This window comes from Camellia sinensis, chromosome 6, assembly GCF_055761805.1.
Source record: "Camellia sinensis isolate YWXY chromosome 6, ASM5576180v1, whole genome shotgun sequence".
In the NCBI taxonomy this organism is placed as follows: Eukaryota; Viridiplantae; Streptophyta; class Magnoliopsida; order Ericales; family Theaceae; genus Camellia; species Camellia sinensis.
In genome coordinates this window covers 66,138,171-66,147,217 of record NC_138966.1, presented here as the reverse complement: position 1 = coordinate 66,147,217, position 9,047 = coordinate 66,138,171, and the positions used below count along the sequence as shown (strand labels likewise).

Genomic DNA, 9,047 nt, shown 5'->3' with positions numbered 1-9,047 from the left:
CTTGTTTGTTAAGAAGAAGGATGGTACGCTTCGTCTATGTATTGATTACCGGGAACTGAATAAGGTAACCATCAGGAATAAGTACCCGTTGCCGAGGATAGACGATTTGTTTGACTAGTTGCAAGGTGTGAAACCCCGTATTTTTATATAATAAAAATAATATGTATATTTTTAATTTTCTTAAATAATTATTCACAATATTTTGAATTTAATAGTCTGTATATTTTTATACTGAAAATTTATTCAAAACAAAATAAAATAAAATATTTTTGACTTTATATTATTACTCAATATTAATTTCTGAACCGTATGATAATTTTATTATATTTTTCTCTATATTTTTTTGGTAATCAAATTACACTGAAACCATATATTTGCTGTACTAAAACCCAATCAAAAACCATGGGTTGCTACCCCAGGTTTTCTTGCATTCCACCTGCAACGTGGTGAGCATGCTGATGCCATGCCACCAAGTGTTCTATTTCTCTCCTTTTTTTTTTATTTTATTTCTTTTCATCTTCCTCACTTTGCTTCTCTTCTAATTTGATATCTCTCTTTCTCTCGGTTCTCCCTCTCCCTCTACCTCTCATTCTCAAAACTCTCTTTCTCCTTTATCTATGTTTTTCCTCCTTCCCCAACCTCCATAGCCATGGCCTCAACCCACACTATCGCCAACCCGCGAATTTCACCACCATTGGCGCACCGTCGGACCGGCACCACCACCATCACCTATTTCTATTATCATCTAGAACCACCATCCACAAAGTGTTGTAGGTGAAGAAAGAGAAGAAGAAAGAAGATGGAGGAGAAAGAAGCAAAGTTAGAGAAATTTATTTTGAATTTCAAAAGTTGGTTTTCGGCTTACTTTCGGCATGCCAAAACCATCCATTCCGGGAAGAATTGAGAAAAATGGATCATGTAAGATGAAGTACGGAGTAAGTTGAAGAGATTGGCGAAAGAATGAAGTAAAACCGTTAAGAATTAAGAAAGTTATGGAGTCCGAAAGATGGTTCGAAGAAATGTCCGAGACGGTAGGAAAATAATCTTATTTTTGGTCAAATTTTGGAGGTCCGACGGCATGAAAAAAGAGACGGAACGAGGCGTGTGAGTAGTGAACCAAAAACTAGGCCGTGAGGTGAATCCAATGACAGAAAAATAAGATAAAACGGAGTTACGATGAAGAAGATACAAGTATTTGAACTGGGGACATTGAAACCAAATTTCTGGGTCTCTTCTGTTCGTGCATGCTACGGCTTTGGAGAAGATGAGCTTAAATTTTATCCTATGTTTCTCGGCCCATGCTGCTACGGTGCACCCTAGTACCTTTAGGTTAATCGAGTGGTCCTATGACTCTGGGGATGACCACCCTTAGGTTTTTCGACGTGTAGAATCCATTTTTGGGGTTAGATCTTGCAAATTCTGAGTCTAAGACGATGATCAACAACTAAAAGTTTTAAGAGAATCCAATGGCAGATCAACGGTGAGATCGCGTCCGATTGATGTGAAATTTTAGCAAGACGATCATGGAGCCAGGACAATCATATCTTATGATCAGAATCATAAATCAAATTCGGACGATAAATCGTTAACAACCTAACATAGTAAGAAAACTCTCATAACCGTCTCATTCTTTTTAATTGTTAAATATTTAGATTTGTGTTCATATGTTAACATAGTTAAAACTTTAGATAAAATTTTGTTTATAGTAGTATGTGAATTTGTGATTGGTATGTTAAATATTTGAAGGTCATTTCTTTATTAGTAGCCTTAAAATCATGATATAATCTTGGATTTAGACTTGCATGTGTAATTTGTGCCATTAAAAAGATGATTAAAGATTTTATTTGGTTTGATTATATAACTCTTCAATCTGCTAGAAACTTGTACGAATTTTTAGACAATTTTATGCTCAAAATTTTGAAATGATTTCTTCTACAAAATTGTTGAGAATGATGTCTAGTTCATCCAGGAATTTTCTTAACAATTATTGAGCCTGGTACGAATTTATACAAATTTATAATTAAATCTGCTACTGTAAGACAGATTTTAGTATATGTTTAAAAGCTTATTAAAAATTCTATATTAAGCCAAATCTGGTAATTTCTAACTAAAATATGAAATTTGAGAAGTCTAATTTCATACTAAATTTTTAGATTGTGGATCTGATCTATAAATTTAAGTATGGAATTAATTTAAGAAAATGTGATAAATCGGTGTCATAAAAATTTCTGGGAATTTTACAGAATTATTTACAACTTATTTTTGGGAATTTATTTCTGAAAAATGACCCAAACATATTTATTGAATATTCTGTACATTTTCACGAATTTTAGAACTGTATAAATAATTTATTTATAATTTTTATTACCTACGGTATAACCTGAAAACTTCTAGACAGGTTTAAGATCATGACTTTAATTATTTATTCGGATAAAAATCAGTTATTGTGTTGGTCCAATTCATCAAATATAGTAAATTAGTAATCCATGTATGGGTGTATTGTGGTTTATTTAATATTGTGGTAGTCTAATCTTGTAAATTAAAGATCCATGCACGTGTGTGACTTTGGTTTATTTTCTCTGTATCTAAATTATTAATTCATACCATGGTTTAAATAAATTGTTTATTTAAATGCTGTACATTTATTTATTATTGTGTGACATGTGCAATATTTTATGTTAGGAATTTTAATGAGTTGATATAACATCAATTGTGATTAAAATTTGGAATTATTTGTGAGTAATATCAAAATTAACTGAAATGATTAACGGCATATACAAAGTTAACAATTGACGGTTAATACCAGTTGTTCGGAGTGAGTCTTGGTTTAAAGACTGTACGGAATTAAGGGTTGACGGTTAACACCGGTTGTTCAGGGTGAGCCCTGGTTTTGAGAATTCTCACGTAAATTGTGTTGCGAAACTCTAAGATGGCGCGGGACTTATTTGAACCCTTTTCGGTATTTGGTTTTGGAATAAGGATGGATGTGCTGGTGGCACACAGGGAGGTTACGTACCCCTGGCAGACCGTTTCCTTGGGGCAGACCACGGATGCCACTACTTGGGTATATAACTCCGGACGTGGGCATCCCTGGTAGTTACGGTTGGTAACACTTGAATATTTGACCAAGGGAGGGTTTCAAATTAACCGTTGCCATGCTTAGTGGTTGGTAAGTTAAATCTCTTTGGTGAGATTTCGAGTGTCTCTTAATTTATTAAAATTATTGAAATTATTTTAATGGTTGTAATTTATGCTTACAATTATATTGTCATCTCATGTTTATAATCTCATTAATTTTTCTCTTAAAAGGAATGGTAGGTTGGTTATGTTTTCTTACTGTGTTGCAAAACTCATGGCATATATTTTTGTTGCCCTGGCGTTTTATGCCAGGTCTTGGCGAGAAAATAATTGAAGCTGAAATGGAGTCGACGCTAACGTAGAGCCTTGGCTGACCTGAAACCCCGAGTAGAGCCGAGTAAATTATATTATGTTATATAATAGATATTAAGGACTTTGTAATTTCATTTGATGTTGTATTTGGATAATTCTAAGTTTTTATCTATTGTTATTTGGGCGTTTGGTTATGTACGAGAATTGGATTACCCTATTAAGATGTCAACTTTTTAGTTTATTAAGTCATTCTGTTTATTTAATTTCCTTTGTTGTTCAAAAAAAATTTGGAGCGTCACAACATGGTATCAGAGCTCTAGGTTAGAATACCAAGGGACGGTGGGAAGAGGTTTAACCTCAATTGAGGAGTAGTGTCATGTGTTAGAAGGAATAGAATTATGTAACTCATAGTTTATGAGGGATTTATGCTAATCATAGTGACTATCCTTGTTTGATCCTAACTAGCTTGACGCCAAATTTGTCGGATGTAAAATCATCACTTCTCTATCTTCATTGAACCTTTCTAATTCGACAAAGTATTGCCTTAAGATGATCAATTGGAAATTTTTGACCTATGTTTATTGTATCTTGTATGTTGTTCTCTTTAAAACCGGTTGCACTCTTTCAATCCTTACAGGGTGAAGAATCTTAGGTGTTTGGTTTGAAATGTGTATGGCCAAACACAATTTCAATTCAAATATCTAGTTTGGTCACCAGCTCCATAATCTTAACCCTATTAAAAGTTCAAAACCATCATGTCATCCGATTGTACCGTCTGTTCAAATTCCATTTGAATTCTTATGCTAGTTATGCAGTTGCCGTAGCCACGTCATACTCTTTCTTCTCTACTATGATAGTGTGAATCTTGGGATTAGAGCTTGAACGATTAGAAATACCTATGAGTGTAGCTTCATTGCTAGAAGGTCAAACTCGAGTAGATCTCGTATGCAAATCATGTGAACTAGGAGTCTCAAGTTTGCGTTTAACTTGTCTACGACTCTAGATGATCTAAGACTGTTGGTTCAAGTTTCCCTTACCAAAAAAAAAAATAATAATAATAATAATAAAATTAAATTAAATTAAATTAAAAGTTTTGAGGAGTCTGTTGTAAAAGTGATGATTGGTGTAGTCACTCCAACTTTTTCGCACCCGAGAGCATTAGTATAGAATCCTTAAGGATTATCTGAAGAGGATTAATCTGAATTTGAGTTAAGCGTCACGCTTAAGAGAATAGACTTACGTGATCTACATTACCCACGTGTTTCGGCCTATGGTTAGAAATAACTTTGCCCTGACTAGGTTATATTATGATAATGCTATCTGTTTTGCTAATTAAAAGACATCAAAAATGAACTTTTCTTCGCCAACCTTAGGACGTTATTCGAATTTCTGGCATAATAACATTGACTCAGGAGAACATATTTCAGATTTATAATCGTCGCGTCAAGTGTTTCAACTCCAAAAGATTTAACGATCACCTACGTAGGGGAGTGGGTTTAATCCTGAACGAGAAGTATTGCGCATTAGATATATATACTTATATATATATATATAAAAAGGGAGGGTCACTATTATTCTTACGAGTTTTGTGTTGATCTTCATTTTCCTATCTCATATGTATAACCTTTGGTTGATGTCGTTCATATTCAAGATTAAGTCATTACCATCTTATTTTCAATTCCACTATCGTTAAAATTGACAACCTTTTTGCCTTGATTATCCTATCTAGTACTAGAATTTTGTAAACAGTCGCAATTTCTTTACTCAGTAACAAATCTTAGATATTTATTTTGACACACGTAGGGCCAACATAGTCTCAGGTTAGATATCTAGTTTAGTCACTTCCTCCATGATCTTGATTACATGAAAGTCCAAAACTATAATGTCATTCATCCGATCCTTATGTTAATTGATATTGTTGTTATAGCCACTTTGTATTCTGTTATCCTTATTACTTTTGTACCAACCTTGGGCTTAGAGTTACCAGTTAAAACTCTTTTGGTGTGACTCGTTTGTAATCAAAGCCTACACGACGAAAATTTCTATCAAACCAGTCTTAAAACTCTTGGTTATATGTTTTTCATCTTATTCCTTCACATTTGCAGTGTGTTAGATCACTAGAATTGGTATGCAAACCCTTACGAATTGTGTGTACTTGAATTCTCGAACCTCGAAACATGAAAATGTTCGACACCGACATCATCTTGGACACAGATTGATTGTCCATACGCCAAGTCGTAATTAGTGGCCACCAGAAGAAGGAAATGACTTATACATTCGATGGAACGTTGTAATTGTTTAAGGAGGATAGACTAGCCTTCTGACCACAACGAGTTGACGAATGACACCAGCAACCTACAGGACAGTCAACATGACTAATCCTTAACAAGTATGCGAATGTTTTCTCGAGCAGAGGGCTTCACATTGAAGCAATGGGGTCATTATGATGAGCAGTTTGAACGTTTTGCGAATCACAAGATCTTGGTACAACCATGTGTGTTAGAGGACCTAAACATGAGGCAAAAGCATTGAATGGAAGATGAGAGAGGATGTGAACGAGTTAAGACTGGAAACTGATAACATAATGATAAAGTTCACAAATTGATTATCCACAACTTTTCAAAAACCAAGAACGGCTTAAATTTCGAGGACGAAATTTGTTTAAGGGGGATAGATTGTGAAACCCCGTATTTTTATATAATAAAAATAATATGTATATTTTTAATTTTCTTAAATAATTATTCACAATATTTTGAATTTAATAGTCTGTATATTTTTATACTGAAAATTTATTCAAAACAAAATAAAATAAAATATTTTTGACTTTATATTATTACTCAATATTAATTTCTGAACCGTATGATAATTTTATTATATTTTTCTCTATATTTTTTTGGTAATCAAATTACACTGAAACCATATATTTGCTGTACTAAAACCCAATCAAAAACCATGGGTTGCTACCCCAGGTTTTCTTGCATTCCACCTGCAACGTGGTGAGCATGCTGATGCCATGCCACCAAGTGTTCTATTTCTCTCCTTTTTTTTTTATTTTATTTCTTTTCATCTTCCTCACTTTGCTTCTCTTCTAATTTGATATCTCTCTTTCTCTCGGTTCTCCCTCTCCCTCTACCTCTCATTCTCAAAACTCTCTTTCTCCTTTATCTATGTTTTTCCTCCTTCCCCAACCTCCATAGCCATGGCCTCAACCCACACTATCGCCAACCCGCGAATTTCACCACCATTGGCGCACCGTCGGACCGGCACCACCACCATCACCTATTTCTATTATCATCTAGAACCACCATCCACAAAGTGTTGTAGGTGAAGAAAGAGAAGAAGAAAGAAGATGGAGGAGAAAGAAGCAAAGTTAGAGAAATTTATTTTGAATTTCAAAAGTTGGTTTTCGGCTTACTTTCGGCATGCCAAAACCATCCATTCCGGGAAGAATTGAGAAAAATGGATCATGTAAGATGAAGTACGGAGTAAGTTGAAGAGATTGGCGAAAGAATGAAGTAAAACCGTTAAGAATTAAGAAAGTTATGGAGTCCGAAAGATGGTTCGAAGAAATGTCCGAGACGGTAGGAAAATAATCTTATTTTTGGTCAAATTTTGGAGGTCCGACGGCATGCAAAAAGAGACGGAACGAGGCGTGTGAGTAGTGAACCAAAAACTAGGCCGTGAGGTGAATCCAATGACAGAAAAATAAGATAAAACGGAGTTACGATGAAGAAGATACAAGTATTTGAACTGGGGACATTGAAACCAAATTTCTGGGTCTCTTCTGTTCGTGCATGCTACGGCTTTGGAGAAGATGAGCTTAAATTTTATCCTATGTTTCTCGGCCCATGCTGCTACGGTGCACCCTAGTACCTTTAGGTTAATCGAGTGGTCCTATGACTCTGGGGATGACCACCCTTAGGTTTTTCGACGTGTAGAATCCATTTTTGGGGTTAGATCTTGCAAATTCTGAGTCTAAGACGATGATCAACAACTAAAAGTTTTAAGAGAATCCAATGGCAGATCAACGGTGAGATCGCGTCCGATTGATGTGAAATTTTAGCAAGACGATCATGGAGCCAGGACAATCATATCTTATGATCAGAATCATAAATCAAATTCGGACGATAAATCGTTAACAACCTAACATAGTAAGAAAACTCTCATAACCGTCTCATTCTTTTTAATTGTTAAATATTTAGATTTGTGTTCATATGTTAACATAGTTAAAACTTTAGATAAAATTTTGTTTATAGTAGTATGTGAATTTGTGATTGGTATGTTAAATATTTGAAGGTCATTTCTTTATTAGTAGCCTTAAAATCATGATATAATCTTGGATTTAGACTTGCATGTGTAATTTGTGCCATTAAAAAGATGATTAAAGATTTTATTTGGTTTGATTATATAACTCTTCAATCTGCTAGAAACTTGTACGAATTTTTAGACAATTTTATGCTCAAAATTTTGAAATGATTTCTTCTACAAAATTGTTGAGAATGATGTCTAGTTCATCCAGGAATTTTCTTAACAATTATTGAGCCTGGTACGAATTTATACAAATTTATAATTAAATCTGCTACTGTAAGACAGATTTTAGTATATGTTTAAAAGCTTATTAAAAATTCTATATTAAGCCAAATCTGGTAATTTCTAACTAAAATATGAAATTTGAGAAGTCTAATTTCATACTAAATTTTTAGATTGTGGATCTGATCTATAAATTTAAGTATGGAATTAATTTAAGAAAATGTGATAAATCGGTGTCATAAAAATTTCTGGGAATTTTACAGAATTATTTACAACTTATTTTTGGGAATTTATTTCTGAAAAATGACCCAAACATATTTATTGAATATTCTGTACATTTTCACGAATTTTAAAACTGTATAAATAATTTATTTATAATTTTTATTACCTACGGTATAACCTGAAAACTTCTAGACAGGTTTAAGATCATGACTTTAATTATTTATTTGGATAAAAATCAGTTATTGTGTTGGTCCAATTCATCAAATATAGTAAATTAGTAATCCATGTATGGGTGTATTGTGGTTTATTTAATATTGTGGTAGTCTAATCTTGTAAATTAAAGATCCATGCACGTGTGTGACTTTGGTTTATTTTCTCTGTATCTAAATTATTAATTCATACCATGGTTTAAATAAATTGTTTATTTAAATGCTGTACATTTATTTATTATTGTGTGACATGTGCAATATTTTATGTTAGGAATTTTAATCAGTTGATATAACATCAATTGTGATTAAAATTTGGAATTATTTGTGAGTAATATCAAAATTAACTGAAATGATTAACGGCATATACAAAGTTAACAATTGACGGTTAATACCAGTTGTTCGGAGTGAGTCTTGGTTTAAAGACTGTACGGAATTAAGGGTTGACGGTTAACATCGGTTGTTCAGGGTGAGCCCTGGTTTTGAGAATTCTCATGTAAATTGTGTTGCGAAACTCTAAGATGGCGCGGGACTTATTTGAACCCTTTTCGGTATTTGGTTTTGGAATAAGGATGGATGTGCTGGTGGCACACAGGGAGGTTACGTACCCCTGGCAGACCGTTTCCTTGGGGCAGACCACGGATGCCACTACTTGGGTATATAACTCCGGACGTGGGCATCCCTGGTAGTTACGGTTGG

The 9,047-nt window shown here is 33.9% G+C and overlaps 1 long non-coding RNA gene across 1 annotated transcript; it reads left to right on the top strand.

The window, feature by feature from the left end:
* The first annotated feature begins 453 nt into the window (after positions 1 to 453).
* On the top strand, positions 454 to 3,635 carry LOC145792675 (uncharacterized). Its single transcript, XR_014332416.1, has 2 exons — positions 454 to 1,601; positions 3,391 to 3,635. It is a non-coding gene; the product is annotated as an uncharacterized LOC145792675 (long non-coding RNA).
* The last annotated feature ends 5,412 nt before the right edge of the window (positions 3,636 to 9,047 follow it).